At 51.4% G+C, this 17,619-nt stretch overlaps 1 long non-coding RNA gene across 1 annotated transcript in view; it reads right to left on the bottom strand.

Annotated features, from left to right (window-relative positions):
• The window catches only part of LOC105236777, a 36,409-nt gene that overhangs the window by 18,496 nt on the left and 294 nt on the right, over window positions 1-17,619 (bottom strand). The window contains exons 2-3 of the long non-coding RNA XR_002142282.2: window positions 9,885-10,174; window positions 9,410-9,474 (exon numbers count right to left, since the gene is read on the bottom strand). This is a non-coding gene — a long non-coding RNA (uncharacterized LOC105236777). The remainder of the gene's footprint in view (window positions 1-9,409; window positions 9,475-9,884; window positions 10,175-17,619) is intronic.

Genomic DNA, 17,619 nt, shown 5'->3' with positions numbered 1-17,619 from the left:
CCCCACTGGGAAGGTGAGAGGCAAGGGAGCCGGGGAGTGTGGGGTGTTGAGGTATAAAGCAGAGCAGGGGAAGGGCACCCCCAGTTCCCAGGACGTTCATAACCCGTCCCTCGGAATAGCTGCCTCTCGCACTTCGCTCAGGTTCCCCCTTCTCCCCAAACCCCAGAATGCCCATCACAGACAGCACTGAGCCACCTGATTGTCACAAAATAGAACTAACTTTAGTTCACAGAGGAGGGGACTGCTTGGGAAAGTGATGTGCCCAAAAGCTGGTCGGCAGCTGAGGAGAGGCCAAGCTGGCCTGACTCAAGGCTGGGTGGATGGTCTCTCACAGGCTGAGTTTCAGTGGGTCAGGCTCCGCAAGGGTAAATGCTGAACACGTCGCTGGGAAAAATTCCAGTAATATCTCTAGAAATGGTGACAGCCAGGATGGAGACCACAGACCTACACTGAGTGATTCCTGCACAGGGGGCTTTGCTGCCAGGGGCTTTACCCACAGTTGCATGTTGCTCTTGGGACACCCCTGAAAGGAAAGTGCTACTGATGTTCCCATTTTAGAGATAGGTAAACTGAGACTCAGAGCAATGCATGAGTTGTCCTGGGGTTGTGGTGCAGGTCGTGGCTGCAAGGCCCACAACCTCACTACCAAGCAGCTGTGAACAGAGCTGCATGGGGTGGACTCAGCCACCTGCCCTGTCTTTGCTCTGCTGTTTCCTAATGTGATCTTAGGCAGGGTACCTAACTTCTTTGTGCCTCAGTGTCCTTTCCTCTAAAATGGGGATGAGGGCAGCACTCTACACAGAGGGTCACTGAGTATTGTGTGATTTAAATAACAATTTTCGTTATCATTCTCTTGACCTTTTAGTGTTTTAGTCTTTTCATCTGTAAAATGGGCATAAATAGCAGTGCCCACCCTATAGGATCATTGTGTTGAGTGAGTTCCCATCACATAGGCGTGTTGTATTATAATGGCCAGTAATTCCTCTGTGTTCACTTATATAACCTATATAATCCTGCCTCCATGATTCTTTGCAAGTCAGAGAGTGATATGAAGCAAAGGCTGGGAATTTTCTTGTTTGTAAAGAGGAGGAGGTGGTGTTGGGGGCAAGGTCACAGGTGAAATCAGACTAACCCCACTGAAACCTGTAGCCCAGAGTTACCAGGCCCAGCCATTCCCCATTACATACTTATTTTTTATATTTATATATAAATTATATATATTTTAATATATATTATATATATAAATTTTCAATTATATAAAAATAAATTTTATATATGTATAAATATGTATATATTTAAAGATTTTATTTACTAAGTAATCTCCATACCCAATGTGGGGCTCAAACTCACAACTCCAAGATCAAGAGTCACATGCTCCACTGACTGAGCCAGCTAGGCACCGCCCCTCCCCCTGTTATATTTATATTTGTAATATCCATGTCATTGCAAGTAACAGTGCATTCCTTCTCAACACTGTATGGTATTCCATTGTATGAATATACTACATTTCATTTATCCATTCTATACTTGATGGGTAGTGTCCAGTCTGGCGCTATTATGAAGAGGGTTATTGTGAACATTCTAGCCCATGTCTTCTGCTGGACATTGGTGAACATTTTTCTGTTGGATAAACATCCAGGAGTGGAATTGCTAGGGTCTCCACTCTTTACCCGGGGTCAGACTATCTCCCAGTGCAATGCAGGTCTCTATACAATAAGTGCTCAATAAAGACTTACTGCATAAATAATAAAAGTAAGAGCTAACATTTATTGAGTTCTAACCACATACAAGACTCTGTTCCAAGCATCTTCCACGTAATCACTCACTTGACCCTCCTAATAACCATTTGAAGTATAATTGCGCCGTTTCACAGATGGAGAAACTGAGATATGGCAAATTAAAGAAATAGCCCAAGTTCACAGAGTTCACAGTTGGCAGAACCAGGATTCAAACCCAGAGAGGCCTGCTCGAGAGCCCATGGCCTTGGCCACGAGGTTCCCCTGTGGGCAGTCGCTGCGGCGTTCAGGGGTAAGGCACGAGGGCATGGACAGGTGGTGGGAGTGGGTAAAGAGGGAACGGATGGGAGAATCACCATGGCCCGACATTGCCTGTGAGGTCTGGTTTGAAGGATGGATGTGAGCAGCAAGGGAACTAAGATACACAGCACATCCCTGGGCTTTGTGCCAGAGGATGGCGGAATGGAGGGGCCAAGCTGGCAGACACCGGGGAGACCACGGGAGCCCCTGCAGGTGGCAGATGGTTCTGTCCTGGGTACTGTTCTATGTCCTCAATGCTTTGAGTTTGAGGAGGAAGTAGTCACCCAGGACAGTGTGGCTGGAGGCCACTGGAGATCAACAATGGGTCAGGTGGACATGGACAAACACAGACACAAGCATTCAGGTCGGGAATTAGAGTCGCTCACACAGAGAGGAGTCGATCACCAGATTGCCCTGGCCATTTAGTTACGGAAACACAGACAAGTACGTGTGTATGCTGTCCTGCCTTATCACCCCTGTCCTCCCACTGCTCCCCCAGCCGGGGCCACCGCCATCTCTGCCCTGATGACCCCTGCAGCCTCCTCTTGCTCTCCTGGCTTCCACCCTGCTCCTCAGTGTGCCAGAGGGATCCTGTGAACACCAAGCCAGACCATGCCACACAACCCACAGGGCCCCTCTCCGTGCCCCAGTCACCTCTCTGCCCTCATCCCCTTGCTCATGCTGCTCTGACCTCATTGTCCTTCTGGCTGATTCTTGAACATGCCAGACACACTCCCACCTCAGGACCTTTGCACTGGCTGTTCCCTCTGCCTGACATCGTCTTCCCCCAGGTACCCCCATGAGTGATCCCCTTGTCTTTCAGGTTTGACTCACAAGTTAACACTTCACGGAGAACCCGCTCGGCCACCCTCTTCCATCCCCCCGATGCATGCAGCACATATCATGGTTTAACACGCTACCTGACTTGTTGTAACACTTATTATTTGTTGCCTGAATCCACAAGCACTGGCTGAGACTTCTTTTTCCTGCTTTGTTCCCTGATGGATTCCCAGGACCTAGAACAGTGCCCAGGACAGAACCAGGCTTGGTCCTTATTGAATGAATGAAATAATATATCTTCCTTTTGAAAAGGGGATTTAATGAGGCTTAGAAAAGTAGGGGCACCTGGGTGGCTCAGTCGTTGAGCGTCTGCCTTCGGCTCAGGGTGTGATCCCGGCATTGTGGGATCGAGCCCCACATCGGGCTCATCTGCTGGAAGCCTGCCTCTTCCTCTCCCACTCCCCGCTTGTGTTCCCTCTCTCGCTGGCTGTCTCTCTGTCAAATAAATTAAAAAATCTCTAAAAAAAAAAAAAAAAAAAAAAAAAAAGGAAAGTAAATACGTCGTTGTCAAACGGGAGTGGCTGCCCAGTTGACAGTGATTTCCCAGTGGCCACGTCTGGGTGGGTGAGCCCTCCCCCCATCCCCACCCAACGTCCAACCTCAGTATTTCTCAAAGTCAGGTCCCCAGACCAGAAGCATCAGCATCACCTGGGATCTGGTTAGAAATGCAAATATCCTGTGTCCCAGTCCAGACTCACAGAAACTCTTGGGATGGGACCAGAAGTCTGTGTTATTTGTGTAAGTCCTCCACCTCCTTCAAAGTCTGTGTAAGATTATAGAGTGTGGCTCTGGAGGAGAATGGGAGAAGACGGTGGTGTGCTGCTGCCCCCTTGTGGCACTGCCGTGCACGAACGGACCAGCTCCCGGGGCAGGGAGGAGCCCTCCCCCTGCGGCCCGCCCACGGGGAGTCTCAGCCCACCAAGGGCCTTGGAGGGAGGCAGTGACGGAGCTGGGCCTGGGATTCCTCCCCATTTGCTCCAGTAACGCAGTTTTCTTTACTTCAAATACTACACAGATGCCAGTGAGGACCCCTGCACTGCCCTGAGCCAGAGCCCCTTCTTCGGTCCCCAGATGACTCCCAGTCCCTCTGCGCACAGCCCAGCTTCCTCCTCCCAGCCCTCAGACTCTGCAGCCCGAGGCTCTTTCTGGGGCACAGTTATGGTTAGGTCACTCTGCTCAAACCCCTCCGAGGCTCAGCGCTGCCCTCTGGGATGGGTCCAGCCTCCTTCCATGACTCACGGGCCTCCTCTGTGCCCCACCACACTGGATGGTTGGGGCTCCCCACTCCAGCCCAGGGGCACTCTTTTTCCCACATCTAGCCTGGATGACCCCCCATTATTCTCCATAAGTCCCATGTCCACCTGAGGCCCACTGTCCCCTTGTGCACTGGCTCCCACCCCTCTCGCCTTCTTGGGTGATGCAGCCCTGCCATGCCCCCTCTCCCCTCCCAGGCCTTCAATTTCTCCCTCTCTTCCAGATCATTCCCATCAACACACACACGTTGGCTACTCCGCTAACAAGAGGTAGGGTGCCCTCTTAAAAGGGCAGCTCCAGTAGCCGCGGGGGGGGGGGTCAGGTGCTATCAAAAAATCCACCTGCCTCTTGATGGCTAAAATGGGGTCCAAGGTCTCAGCCACATTCTCAGCAACAGGGTTGTGATTTAGCTGATTCTCAAGAACTTTCTCTTCTTCTGCTACAATTAATGACATCAGGGGGAACCCAAGGGCAGGAGCCCAGGCCTCTTGGATACCTTGAGGTTGGCCAATGAGCACAGTTGTAAGTGGTCCCATCATGTTGATTTGGTTCTTAGCCGTGGCCCATTCACAGCCTCCTGGCCCCTCGCTACTGGCTTTCATGAAAGTATTCTGAATTGCACCGCTGGGCTAGGTCTTTTCATCCACTCTGGGTGGGATGGGCAACATGAACACGAGCTGCTTCTCCCCAGCCCTGAAGCCAGCGGCAGCCAAGCACAGGTGGTGGACTTTGACTTTCACCCTCTTCTCCCCTCAAGGACGGGACCTCCATGTCCTGATAACCCTCCTGCATCCCCCAGTCTCGGAGACATCCCCTTCACATCCCGTGACCCTCCTGTCCCCACCTGGTCCCTGTTCTGTGCGCCACCCTCACTCCCATCGAAGCCCAAAGTTTTGGAACCAATGCATTGTCTCACCGCTTACTCCACATGCCCAGTCCAGGATCCTGATGGGACGTCTCCCTGGGGCCTTTCACTCAACAGATTTCTCAGCTATCCAAATTGGATCTCCAAAAGAAACCTACATTTATTTTAAAATTCCACGTCAACAGCCCTATGTGTAATGTTTCCTTAATCGCAGTGGGGTACATATGGGCCTTCGTCACAGTGCTACTTAGACCCTGATGTAGGTCCTTATCAACTAGGGTGAACCAGATCCCAGCAGCAAGCAGGCCCCAAATCGGGAGCATTCTTCCTGGGGAAGGAATATTTTAACACTGACAATGTTTAGATTCATGGCTATGTGGTGATAATAAAAAGCAGATCGAATTTAGCCAGTTTTATTATAGTTTTAAAAGTCTTTAAAGACAGGGTACCCCTTTGTCACTTGCAACTGGGGGCAGACCTCTCCACCACCATGACCCCCCTTGGCACACCACGGCTTACTAGCTAAACCACAGTTTCTCAGTTACATCACATTCCTAGCAGGTGTTTCTGGTAGGTGGTCTCCTCCACAAAATGATTAAGAGACTCAGGCTCCTTCGATCTAATGCCCGCACCCCATCCCCACATTACCTGCATCCAGAATGGCATGAACAGGTCAGGTAGGTGGTTCGGCCATTCCATGCAAAGCCTCAAGACTGTTTCTGGAACAACTGGGATAGGGTTACCACCATTTTGACTCAAGTAGCCAAACTATTACAGGGTAAGCCTTCGATTGCCAGAGGCTATGTCTGCCACCCTGAGAAGAGACTACCTCAAAAATAAAATCACACAGAGCCAAGTAATTAAGAGAAACAGATGCCAGGCAATAGGGTTTGAGCTGCTGGATTCAGCCATGCCTGAAGTTATACATCCCTAAATGTTTCGGTTATGTGAACCAGTAAATTCCATTTATATTTAAACGAGTCTGAGTTGGGTTTCTATCACTTGAACTAAAAGAGTCTTGACAGATATAATTGTATATGGCAGTGTAATTACCGGTGTATTCTTGGCTTTTCTGTTGGGCTTTGCTCCCTAGAAGCCAAGTAGATTTCTGATTCATCCTTGTGTCCCTGAAGCCAGCACAGGACCTGGCACATGGTAGGTATTTACCACATGCCTGCTGAATGGTGACGGACACTTGGGTTCCAGCCCCGATTCTGCCTCTGGTTTGTGACCTTGAGCATCTAATTCTCCTTTCTGAGCCCCGTTTCCAACTGCAGTGGACGTGGTCATCTCTGCCCTGCCTTGCTCGAGGGCTGTGGTGAGGACCACATAAGTCCAGGCTTATGAAAGTGCTTGACAAACTGAAGCTCTACAAACATGGAGCTATAATTATATTTTCAAGGATGTACATTTTGTCCTAATTTCACCAGCCCCCGACAGACTGTGGGTTCTTGGGACACAAAGCAGACAGTATGCTGGAAGAACAGAAGGAAGATCTGAGAAGAGCAGCCTCGGCTGCCCCCAGCACCACCTCCCTGACACATCAGACTTGATGCACCTACAGTGAGGCAAGCAAGACTGGCCCCTGCCGCCCAGCACCTGCCTCCCACAGAAATCACTCAGACGAGGGTCCCAGGGTCTCCTCAAATTTGAGTCCTTGGAAGTGACGTGATAATGGGGCAGAGGCTGGCTGCTTGTTCTCCAAACTGTCTCTCTTTTCCTCCTCGGCACCCAGAGAGAGACCACATCTTTGGCCAGGTGACTAAGGTCTGGCTCTGGGCTATGATTCCAGATCTGAACCATAAGCCCCTTGTACAATCCACCACACTCACTCTCTGGCCCTGTCTGCTGGTCCCATGCAGGGGACCCAGTGGAGGACTTCAAGGCTCTAGAAAATGGCTCTTAACTATTCTTCAGGAGCCTAGGTCTTCTCAGGTTGTTGGGGAACACGATCAAAAACATGTGACTGCAGATTGACCCCTGAGCAGGACCCGGCATTCAGAGGCTCCCCACCCCCTCCCCGGTCCTTGGAATGTGGCTTCCACTTGCCTTCCCCACTCCCAGAGACCATTCCAAGGACACAGCCTTGAGATGGTGATGTGGCATTGAAAACACCTGCACGGCATATGTGACTGAGCCCAGGTAGAGCCGCTTTATAAGCTTTTAAGATTTGGCGGGCTGGTGCAGGGAGCCACTGGTCTTGCTGCTGCCCAAGACGAGCCTCGTATGTGAGTTCCCTTGGCTACTATTAAAACTGCCACCTACCGCCTTGGAGTGGCCTGCCTCTCCCTTCGGTCTCTCCCTGCCCTCTGCATATGGGGGCCGGCTTCAGTCTACACCCGGGAAGCTCCCAAGAGTGTTGTGAGCCTATGCTGGTAAAAATCTATGATCTCCTTCTCAGACTAGTAATATTAAATGCATAAAATAAAATATATGGCATTACAAGGGAAACAAATGATCCAACTATGGTCACTAAAACAAAAAGGTATGTGAGACAACTACATATATCCTTCTTTTTTTAACACAGTAAATAAGATCGAGCCTAGTTATTGTATTTTCAGTGTGATGGATAAGGAGGAGAGGAGTATTTTGGCATGTCTGCGATAACTGCAATGAGATGTGAAAGTCCCTGTGATTTCTACTGGCAACAAGTAGGTATGGCTAATACTGCTTTAAATTGCATCCACAGCCCCCTCATCTCCAGGATAAAAGTCTCTGTGTTAGGGCATGATGGAACCACAAGAAAGAAGGAGCCTGGGTCCCTGGGTGACCATGTGGAGGCCCCTGCAACATGTATTCAACCCAGAGGAAAAGACGAATCTGTGCCAGGATCACTGAGGTTCTAGGTAAGCCTCAACAAGTCTTCCAAGCTCCCCGAACCACAACAGCCTCATAAAGAAAATGTACACCGTGGTCCCGGTCTTACAGGCCAGCCATGAGGATAGGGGACAAGAGCTCTAGATGCTTGCGAACTCTAGGTCATTGATATGTGAGGTCTTCCAACACCAGCCTGTGAACTGGGACTACAAATAAGGTCAACATGGTGGAATCTCATTAAGTTAAATGGATGCCATCCGTAGGATTGTCCTTTACTCTGAACTGATGACCCTCCTAATTGGAGGGGTTATGAAATTCATTCTTGATTATAAATAAGACTTGTTGGTTTTTTCCCCATTGTTCTCACTTTGCAAATGGGAGTTGGGAGTCTTAACATGAATTCACCCATATTTTATGAAATTTGGTGGTTTACGAAGACCAAAAAGTAGGAGACCACAAAAATCACCATTTGTATTATCGCCTCAAACTAATCAAGCTTAGAGAGGATTTGATCCCCAACCTGGCAGAAGTTCGAATAACAATATTTAACATGTATTGAGGGTTTCAGTGTGCCCCAAACTGATCTAAATACTTGACCTATATCATTGGTTTCTTGAGTAATCTGAACTTGGTAAAGGACACACAGAAATGGGTTTAGTTTTTCTTCAACCACTGGCTTCGAATACATTCTGTCAAACCTCTCCTTGCCTGCACCTTCTAGTCTAGCTTGAACATCTCACCATATCCTATTGAACGCTTCTGCTTAATCAGGACTGACCCTTCACCTCGAGAATGCATTGCTATTTAACTTAACAACCTGTTAGTGGCCTAACGAGGTGCACCTTGCAACACCATGTGGTGGGTACTATTATTAATACCAGCTTACAGATACGAAGGCCCAGAGAGGTGAGGTAACTTGCTCCAGGTGACACAGCTAGTAAGTTATAGGCACAGCATTCAAACCCAGGCTGTCTGGCTCCAGAATCTTGCCCTTAATCTCTGCCTTATAGTCCTCTGCAGCCCTGAGAGTGGTGTGAGGGTCCCTTTCACACCTTTCTCACCCCCACCCCGTCCAAGTTCTAGCTTCTCCTGTTTATGAGGCCAGAAAGGAACAGTGGAGGAAAGGGGACAAAAATCTAGCTGGTGTTGCTTCAGGTCCTCTCGGGGGGATAAATTCCTTCTGTGTGGCAAGTGTTCAAGGGCTGGTATCTCTGGGTCACGTGAGGAGGTTATTCAGGGCCCCTGTAGTGGTCCCCTGTCTGTTGGGAGAGACCCAGAACCCCTTGACCTCTCTCAAACTCTGTCCCCAAAGTACACTTCCCAACCTCTTTCTGCCAGAGTCCGCTTTCCTGGAAAGCAAAACAATCATCCCTTTTGGGCAGGATACTGAGCAGATGGCCCAGCACCTACTCAGCTCACGGGAAGCTCGCCCATCCTCACACGGCCAAATGGTTGGGTGTGCAGGACGCACCCCCCCCNCCCCCCCCCCGCCCGCCCTGACATCTCTCTTGAACCACTTTCTCCTGGCTCAAACAGACACTGGGGGCAGATGTGCAAGCCTGCTTGATAAGTAGTCAGAGAATCAGATACCACTCACCACTTCTGGCAGGAACCCCAAATCTCTACCGGCAGAATCTCTCAGGACAAGGGGCATACCCCTTTCTTCTTTCCCCAAGAAAACAGAAAAAGAAAAGGTATGTCATTTCTCTCCCTACTCTAGAAAATCATTCTCAAATTCGAATCTTCTGCTTATGGAGAAGAATCTTCTCTTTATGCTGAGGGGGCAGGGATGGGGTAGGAGAAATCTGGTATGAGTCCCTCAGGAGGTCCTACAGACATGGGTCTTGTGGCTTTCTGGACTATGGGGGCATTTAGCACCTTGCGGTTTTACCTGGAAATATGAGGCAACAGGAAAAGTCTCATTTAAGAGTCTGTGACGTATAGGTCATCAAATTTCATCCTCACAACAGCCCAATTCAGTAAGTTTATTAATTAGAGTAATGGCAGTTGCTATAACAAGCAAACCCCAAAATTCAGCTGCTCAACTCAATGGAAGTTTATTTCTTACTCACACGATGTTCCAAGGCAGGTGGTTTCTGGCTGGAGTTCCTTCCTGCGGTGAGCCAGGAGGCTTACAGGTTGTGGCTCCGCGGAGCTCCTGGGCCTGAGGGCCTCCTGCAGCCAGCTCGCAGGCAGGGACGGAGCCCCTCACCTTCTCCCTAAAGGCCCCGCCTGGAGATGACACTCACCACGCCCACTCCCACTCTCACCCCATTGGTGGGGACGAGTCACGTGGTCGTGCTAGGACGCAAAGGAGGCTGGGAAGTGTAGTCTCTGGGCAGAATCTCTCAGACCAGGCTTTCTTTTAAAAAAAAAACAACAACAACAACACTTTGTTTATTCATTGAAGAAAGAGCGAGTGAGCATGAGCAGGGGAGGGGCAGAGGGAAAGGGAGAAGCAGACTCTTCCCTGAGCAGGGAGCCCAAGGCGGGCTCGAATCCAGGACCTGGAGATCAGGACCTGAGCTTAAGGCAGCCGCTTAACCATCTGAGCCACCCAGGTGTCCCACAAAAAAAAAAGCTTTCTTAATCAGCCCACCAGGCTAACCTGCGTTCTGCATTCCTGCGAACACAACACCCCTGCCTGGGACAGAATGAATGCTTACAGCTGGTGGGCCACTCTCTGGGGCTCTTGCCCCCTTCTGCTCCCTCCCCGCACAGAATGATGTTATGAATCGAAAGTGTGTACACTCCCCACCCCCAAATCCATCTGTTGAAATCCTAATCCTCAATGATGGTATCAGGAGGTAGGGTCAAGAGAGTAGAGTCGTCACGAATGGGATTAGCGCCCTTATAGGAAGAGGGAGGAGAGGGCTTGCTTCCTCTCTCTGTTCTCTGCCACCACCAGCGAAAAGGAGAAGACAGCTGTCTGTAAACCAGGAAGAAGGCTTTCCCCAAGAACCCGGCATGCTGGCACCGTCATCTCAGACTTCCAGCTTCCGTCACCGTGAGAAATAAGCCACCTAGTCTATGGTATTCTGTTATAGCTGCCTGAGCTAAGACAAATGGCACGTTTGCCAAGAATCTGTTGGGTTTGTTCCCAAACCAGTTTGCACCGGCCACACTTGTTATTGTAACGATATTCCACAGGCTGATGAAATATGAGTGCAAAAAGGAAGAGATTTGTTTTCATGAAAAGTCGATAGAGACGAGTTGCTAAAAAATACTGTCAATTTAGGCACGGAAGAAACAATGACAAGAGAGCCAGAAAAGAGTTGCCACGAGAATCTAGAGAGATTCTGCACTCAAGTGGCTGTACAACATCTTCAAATGCTTGTTCTGCTTGAAATAAACCCAAACTGGAAATCAGAAGAGAGATTCAGTAGCTTATGTAAGGAGGGCAATGTGAAAAGTGAATTAGCAGCTCCACACTCGAAGATAAGAATGGCACATGTTCAAGGTGTATGTCATTTAAAATAATTCCGTGTTTTCATGAACTAACCCTGGTTCAGGCTGAGCTGGATAGGGAGGCTTCTCTAGGATTATTAGCCTCACTTTACAGGTGAACAAACTGAGGCCCAGGATAACAGCAGCTCAATGGTGGACCCGGGATTCAAAAGCAGCCAGTCTGGTTGCAAAGTCTGTGCTGACTCCCTACACCAGCGATGTCCAATGGAAGTTTCCGAGATGATGGAGATGTTCTGACCTGCTCGGTCCAATGTCCTAGCCCCTGGCATTGTGGCGAATGAGCATATGAAATGCGTCTAGTGTGATTGAAGAACTGAATTTTAAAGCTGAATTGAATTTTAATTAAGGTAAAGATCAATGGTCACCTAGGGCCAGTGGTTACCATATGGGACAGAGCAGCTCTGTGCTGCACTAACTTTAACCTGTGCCTTGCTGAGTGAGCATCTCTTAATGTCTTTGCCTTGATCCTTTCCAGACAATGACGTCATCTGAAATCAAACCCCGCCCCCTTTGATTCAGATGTCCCTTGATTCCAATGCATTATGCTGACTTTGGAATGGGAGGGGTGGGCGTTAGCAGGAGGAGAAGGGACAGGCCTGTCAGCAATGGCTGACCCCAATGGTCATGTGGCCACGACCGCCACCCTCAGGGCGGGGCGGGGGGGGGGGGGACTGTGGCCTTTTGGAGCAAGAGCTTGCCAGCAGGACAGGACGGCTCCCTCCCCCCTTCACAGCAGCGGCAGCTTCCTCCCCTGGGAGGTGGGATGAAAAGTCCCTGTGTGAGGAAGAGACACCTGCTGAGGGCCCAGCTCCCCACTTGGATCCTAGTAACTGCTCTGTGAATGTCCTTCCATTTGGTCCTTCCACTCCAACCCGCAGAGTAATCCTCCCGCTCAGACAAAAGGAAGAGCGGGGGAACAAAAGGGGGTGGGGATGGAGAGAGAGAAAAGATTCTCTTAAAAAACAATTTTATTGTGTGGGGCGCCTGGGTGGCTCAGTCGTTAGGCATCTGCCTTCGGCTCAGGTCGTGATCCCGGGGTCCTGGGATCGAGCCCCACATCGGACTCCCTGCCCCCTGGGAGCTTGCTTCTTCCTCTCCTACTCCCCCTGCTTGTGTTCCCTCTCTCACTGGCTGTCTCTCTCTGTCAAATAAATAAATAAAAAATCTTAAAAAAAAACAATTTTATTGTGAAAATTCTCCATCGTACATGAAAGGCTACAGAATGGTTTAATAACTCCCCACACTCCTATCGTTCATTTTTAAAATTATTAACCAGAGAAAAGGTTTTAATCTCTCCATTAAACCAAAGATACCCACTCTCAGGAAAGCGAAGAACTCCCCGAGGCTCCAACTGAATGGCCACAAACTCACATCGGGAATCCTCTGAGCAGCTCTGGTGGGTCCCAACAGTCAGAGACAGGGTCACGCTCAGACAGTTGCCACTTGTCCCCCGAAGAGTATCTGCATTAGCCTGGGAACAGTGTGCCCCCCACACTGGGTAGGCTATGGTGTTTCCCTGGTGGTAGGTTCTGTCTCTCTGGGTCCCTCGAACCGTACAGTTGGTCATCCAGTGCCTGGAAGATTCTGCAAGAACCCCAGATCCTGCCTATAACGTTCTTTAAATTAGCAAGAGGCAGCTTTTGATTTCTTGCAACCGGGATCCCTAAGTGATACTCAGGCTGCAAAAGGTTACAGCTGCCATCTCGAAGGAGCTGATACCTGAGGCCAAAATAATCGCTCTTTGAGGACAGAGACAAGAGAGAGATCTTATCAGGAAACACACCTGGGTCCTCTGGGCTTCTGGAAAATTACTGAACTATATTCTAACTATAAAAATCAATCCTTTAAGATCCCAGGAGGCCTGGGGAATAAGCAGCATGGAAAAGGAAAAGAAAAAATCAGTTGGGCAAAAGGGGTACTAACATTTGCTGGGCACCTACTCCGTGCTGAGCGCTCCCTCAGACTTTCATCTACTCCTCACAGAAACACTGAGAGGCCGATATCCTTACACCCAAGCCACAGATGAGGAAACTGAGGCTCGAAGGTGAAGTTGCTGGTCGGAGAAGGAACTGAAGTCTGGCTCACTCAGAAACTCCTGTTCTCCTGCCCTACCCTGCACCACCCTACGTGGCATCCACTTCCGCTGAGTCCGTGTCTTCTCTCTGACGTGGGAACCACAAGGCCTGCCTGGCTCACAAAGCTTTCAGAAGGCGCTAGACTCCTAAGGCATGTGGAGTGCTTTGAAAGGCACCCAGGGTCCAGACGGGGACTGGGATCACCGTCCTCGTTGTCCTCCAAGCTGGCAACCCTGGGACCCTGGAAGAAGATCCAAGGCCTCGTTGGGGGGCCACGCGTGTGACTCTGGCAGGAAGGGACAGAGGAAAATCACTGGGTCCCCTCAGGCTCCCGGAGGAGGAAGGAGGGGGGAGGCGGAGGGAGGGGCAGCTGAAGGGGGTGTCTTGGAGTGCTGCTGTTTTTGGTGACTGCTCAGCTGAGGGTTCTGCAAGCTGCGAAATACACATCCACAAACTCTAACCTCTTCTCGCTTAAAATAGAGCTGCTGAACCCAAAACGCCAAGCACAGGGCAGAGTCACCTGCCCGGGAGGGCGAGACAGCTCCCCCATGGCCCCAGTAATACCCACCCCCAGTGGGCACACCCGACAAGACGCTGCTCAGCTGTGTGTCACAGGGGCCTCACGATGGTGGGGGCAGGCAGCCAGCCGGGGCTCCTCAGCTCCGTCTTCGAGACGAGGAAGGTGGAGGCCAGAGAGGCAATGGGAGGGGTGGTAAAGCCGGGGGCATGATGCCTGATGAAGCGGTGCGGTGCATTGGAAGGATCATGACCTTGGGGACCACACAGCCCTGAGTTCAAGTCCTGGCAAGCGGGGCATCTTCTCTGTGCCTTGGTTTCCCTCACTGGCAAGTGAGGGCTCCGTTAGTAATGTCTGTGAATATGCCTAGCACAGACACATGCTTCCAGAAAAAGAATTCTTGACATCTGCAAGCAGACAGTCAGTTGTACAAAGGGAGGAATCGCGGCTACTGCTACCAGGCTCCTGGAAAGCGACACACAAGATCTTTCATGTTCCTCGGCATGGCCCTCTGAGGTGGGCATTATTATCACCTGCGTTCCTCGGATAGGAAAACCAAGGCCAGAGAAGTGTTTTAGTCACATTCGCCCACCTAGAAAATAGAGGAGCTGGAATGTGAGCCCAGGCCTCGTGCGCTATGTCAGTGACCAGGCCTCGTTAACTGGCCCTGGAAGGCTCTTTTCAGACCCTTCTTGGGCAGTATATTCATGGTGTACCTTCCCCACCCCCGCCGCCGAGACTACAGCCCAGGCTCTGGCTCCTCTGAAGGCTGGGCAGGAATCAGAAAAGCAAACTTGCTGATGCCACTGTTGCAAATGAGGCTTATGGGCCCCAGAAGCAGTCTGGCTTCCCAGGGGAGCAGGGTGCAAGGCCCCCCATTTGGCCCCAGAGCTGAGTCAGAGCACCCGCTATAATGTCTCTGCAGGCCCGGGCGTTCGCTCACTTGTGATATTTGAGACATTGGCTAACACATGAGTCCTCAGGGCCAGACGCTGCTCTTAGTGCTTCCTGACTATGGGCTCCTCCACCCTCACAGTCACTCAAGTCATTCCCTGCTGCTGCTCAAAGAAATGATGGCCAATGCAGCGGCTTGACAATACCAATGCGCCATCTTCCCACTTCCGTAGGATGGAGGGCTACACAGGTCCCCCACTGGCCTAAAACCGAGGGATTTGCAGGACTGCGTTCCCTTCTGGAGGCTCTAGGGAGGCATTTCCTTGCCTTTTCCAGATTCTCGAAGTCACCTGCACTCCTTGGCTTATGGCCCCTTTCTCCATCTCCAAAGCCAGCAACCTTGGGCCAATTCCTTCTCGTATCTCCTTGGTTGTCCCTCTTCTGCCTCCTGTGTCCACGTATGAGGACCCTTGTGATGACACCGGGCCCACCCAGATAGTCCAGGATAACCTCCCATCACCAGGTCAACGGATTAGCAACCTTCATGCCACCTGCAACCCTCCCTCCTCTCTGCTGTGTATCGTAAGCTATTTACAGGTTTCAGGGAAAGAATTGGGCACCTGTGGTGGGGGGCACAGCATCTTATGAGATAGGAACTTTTCTAATCCTGTTTTACTGAGAGGGGGGGCACTGAGTCATGTGCATGTTTGCACACTGGTAAGCAGCAGAATGGGATATGAACCCAGGCAGTCGCTGTGCAGAGTCCAGGCCCTTAATGTCTACAGGCTGCTCCAGCTCTCATCGGTGTGTGCTGTGCCTGAGCTGGGTGCCGGGGACAGAGAGGTGACCAAGGTAGGAGGAACACAGATATGGAATGTGGGGATCACACTGCAATGGGACGAAGGCAAGAGGGCAGGAGCTCGGAGGCCTCTGGCAGCACAGAGGAAGGCCATCTGTGGAGGGGCCAGGGAAGGACACGGCCAGTAAACCGGGAGCTGAAGGATGGACGGGGCATCCGCCAGCCATGTCTACAGCGTAAGGAGACTGTCGCGATAAAATGCATTGACACTTGCAAAGCGCTTCACGCGGCGTCTGGCCCCTGGCAGCCATTTGATAAATGTGGGCTGTTGAATGTGATGGGAAGAGAACTGTTCTTTTTTTTTTTTTTTTGAAGATTTTATTTATTTGACAGAGAGAGACAGCCAGCGAGAGAGGGAACACAAGCAGGGGGAGTGGGAGAGGAAGAAGCAGGCTCCCAGCGGAAGAGCCTGATGTGGGGCTCGATCCCATAACGCCGGGATCACGCCCTGAGCCAAAGGCAGACGCTTAACGACTGTGCCACCCAGGCACCCCGGAAGGGAACTGTTCTAAGCAAAGCAAGAGTTTGTGCAAGGAGCTGATAGTTTAGTGTGACTGAAGAAAAAAAATCACAAAGGGGCTGCAGGGAGAGAGGCTGGAGGAGAGATGGGGGGTGGGGGGACAAGGGATACATGCCAAGGCTGCAGCAGAGACCAGGATACGCAGGTGCTCTAGACACCTACAGGAGAGGCTGTCATGTGCTTGCTCAGAATCTCCACAATGACCCACCCTGGACTCTGGTGCTGGGCGGCAGGAGTGGATTCCTTGGGGAGTGAGGTCAATGGAAGGCTCCCCAAGCACCCAGCTGTTCAGGCCAAGGAGCCAGGGATCATCCGGAGTCCCCCTTTGCCCTCCAGATCCCGCCCATCAGCAGGTGCTGCTGCTCCACGAATCAGCGTAACAGCAGCTGGGGTAACAGACTGAGCCCATAGCTCAGGAGCTCAATAACCAGAAGTTCGGAATTGGTGCTCCTGGCGTGGGGACAGGCTTGCGGTGTCATTCGGGCACCCAGGCTCCTTCCACCCTCCTTGGGGCTGTGCCTTCTCCTAAAGACTTTACCTCCCCGCATTCAGCCTGCAGGTGGGGGGGGGAGAGGTGGAGCAGAGCCCCGGGAGGAGCTTACCTCCTGGGCGTTGACACAGGTCACTTCGGCCCACAGGCCATTGATGACAGCTCTAAATGCAAAGGATGCTGGGAAATGTGGCTAGCTGTGTGTGCCTAGCTCCAGCTCCCCACCCCATCTCCTGTCCACGGGCTTCTAGGCAGCTCCAGTGCCGTGCCCCTGGTGCGCACCCCCCCCACCATGCACGTGGACTACAGAGTTTCCTAAGTGGCCTCACTCTTAGCCAGCACCCCTTTTCCATGGGACAGCCAGGATGCTCTTTTTGAAAAAATGTCAATCAAATCACTGGTGTGTGTTTGCTTTCCTGCTTACAGCCTTTCCAGGCTAAGGGCCTGTAAGACCCTGTGTGAAGTTCCCTCTCTGGCTTCCTTCTGCTGCCTGCGCCTCCATCCCCCAGCACCCCGATTCCCCGCGTTCCAGCCACACCGGTTCTCTGCTTGAAGGATTTGCACTTGCTGCCTGGACACTTCCTTCCCAGTCACTCCTCAGCGAGGCCTTTCCCACCACCTCAGCTGGCGGAGCCCACCTCCCTCCAGAAGCTGTTTCCCTCCTCACACTTGTCTGCAATGATCTTTGTGTGTCTGTTAGCTAAGCCTCATTTCTAGGGTATCAGCTCTATGTACCCCAGGACGCTTGTTTGTCCAAGCAGGTGCTCAGTGAAGTTTTGCTGGATGACTGGCCCAAGGTCACAGGACCATAGCGGTGGAGACCGGACCGCTGCAGACCCCGACTTTGGGCGCTCTGCTCCAGCCGGCACTGTTTGGGGACACCTTCTCTCGGAGCGCCGGCGGGTAAACAAAGGCAGGTGTTGCGAGGGGGCGGGGCGGCAGGAGGAGCCCTCTCGGCCCTCCGCGCCCCCCCCCCGAAGCCCC

The sequence above is a fragment of the Ailuropoda melanoleuca genome, chromosome 13 (genome assembly GCF_002007445.2).
Source record: "Ailuropoda melanoleuca isolate Jingjing chromosome 13, ASM200744v2, whole genome shotgun sequence".
Classification (NCBI taxonomy): Eukaryota; Metazoa; Chordata; class Mammalia; order Carnivora; family Ursidae; genus Ailuropoda; species Ailuropoda melanoleuca.
The sequence above is the reverse complement of the archived record's forward strand: the minus strand, read 5'-3'. Positions and strand labels throughout refer to the sequence as shown.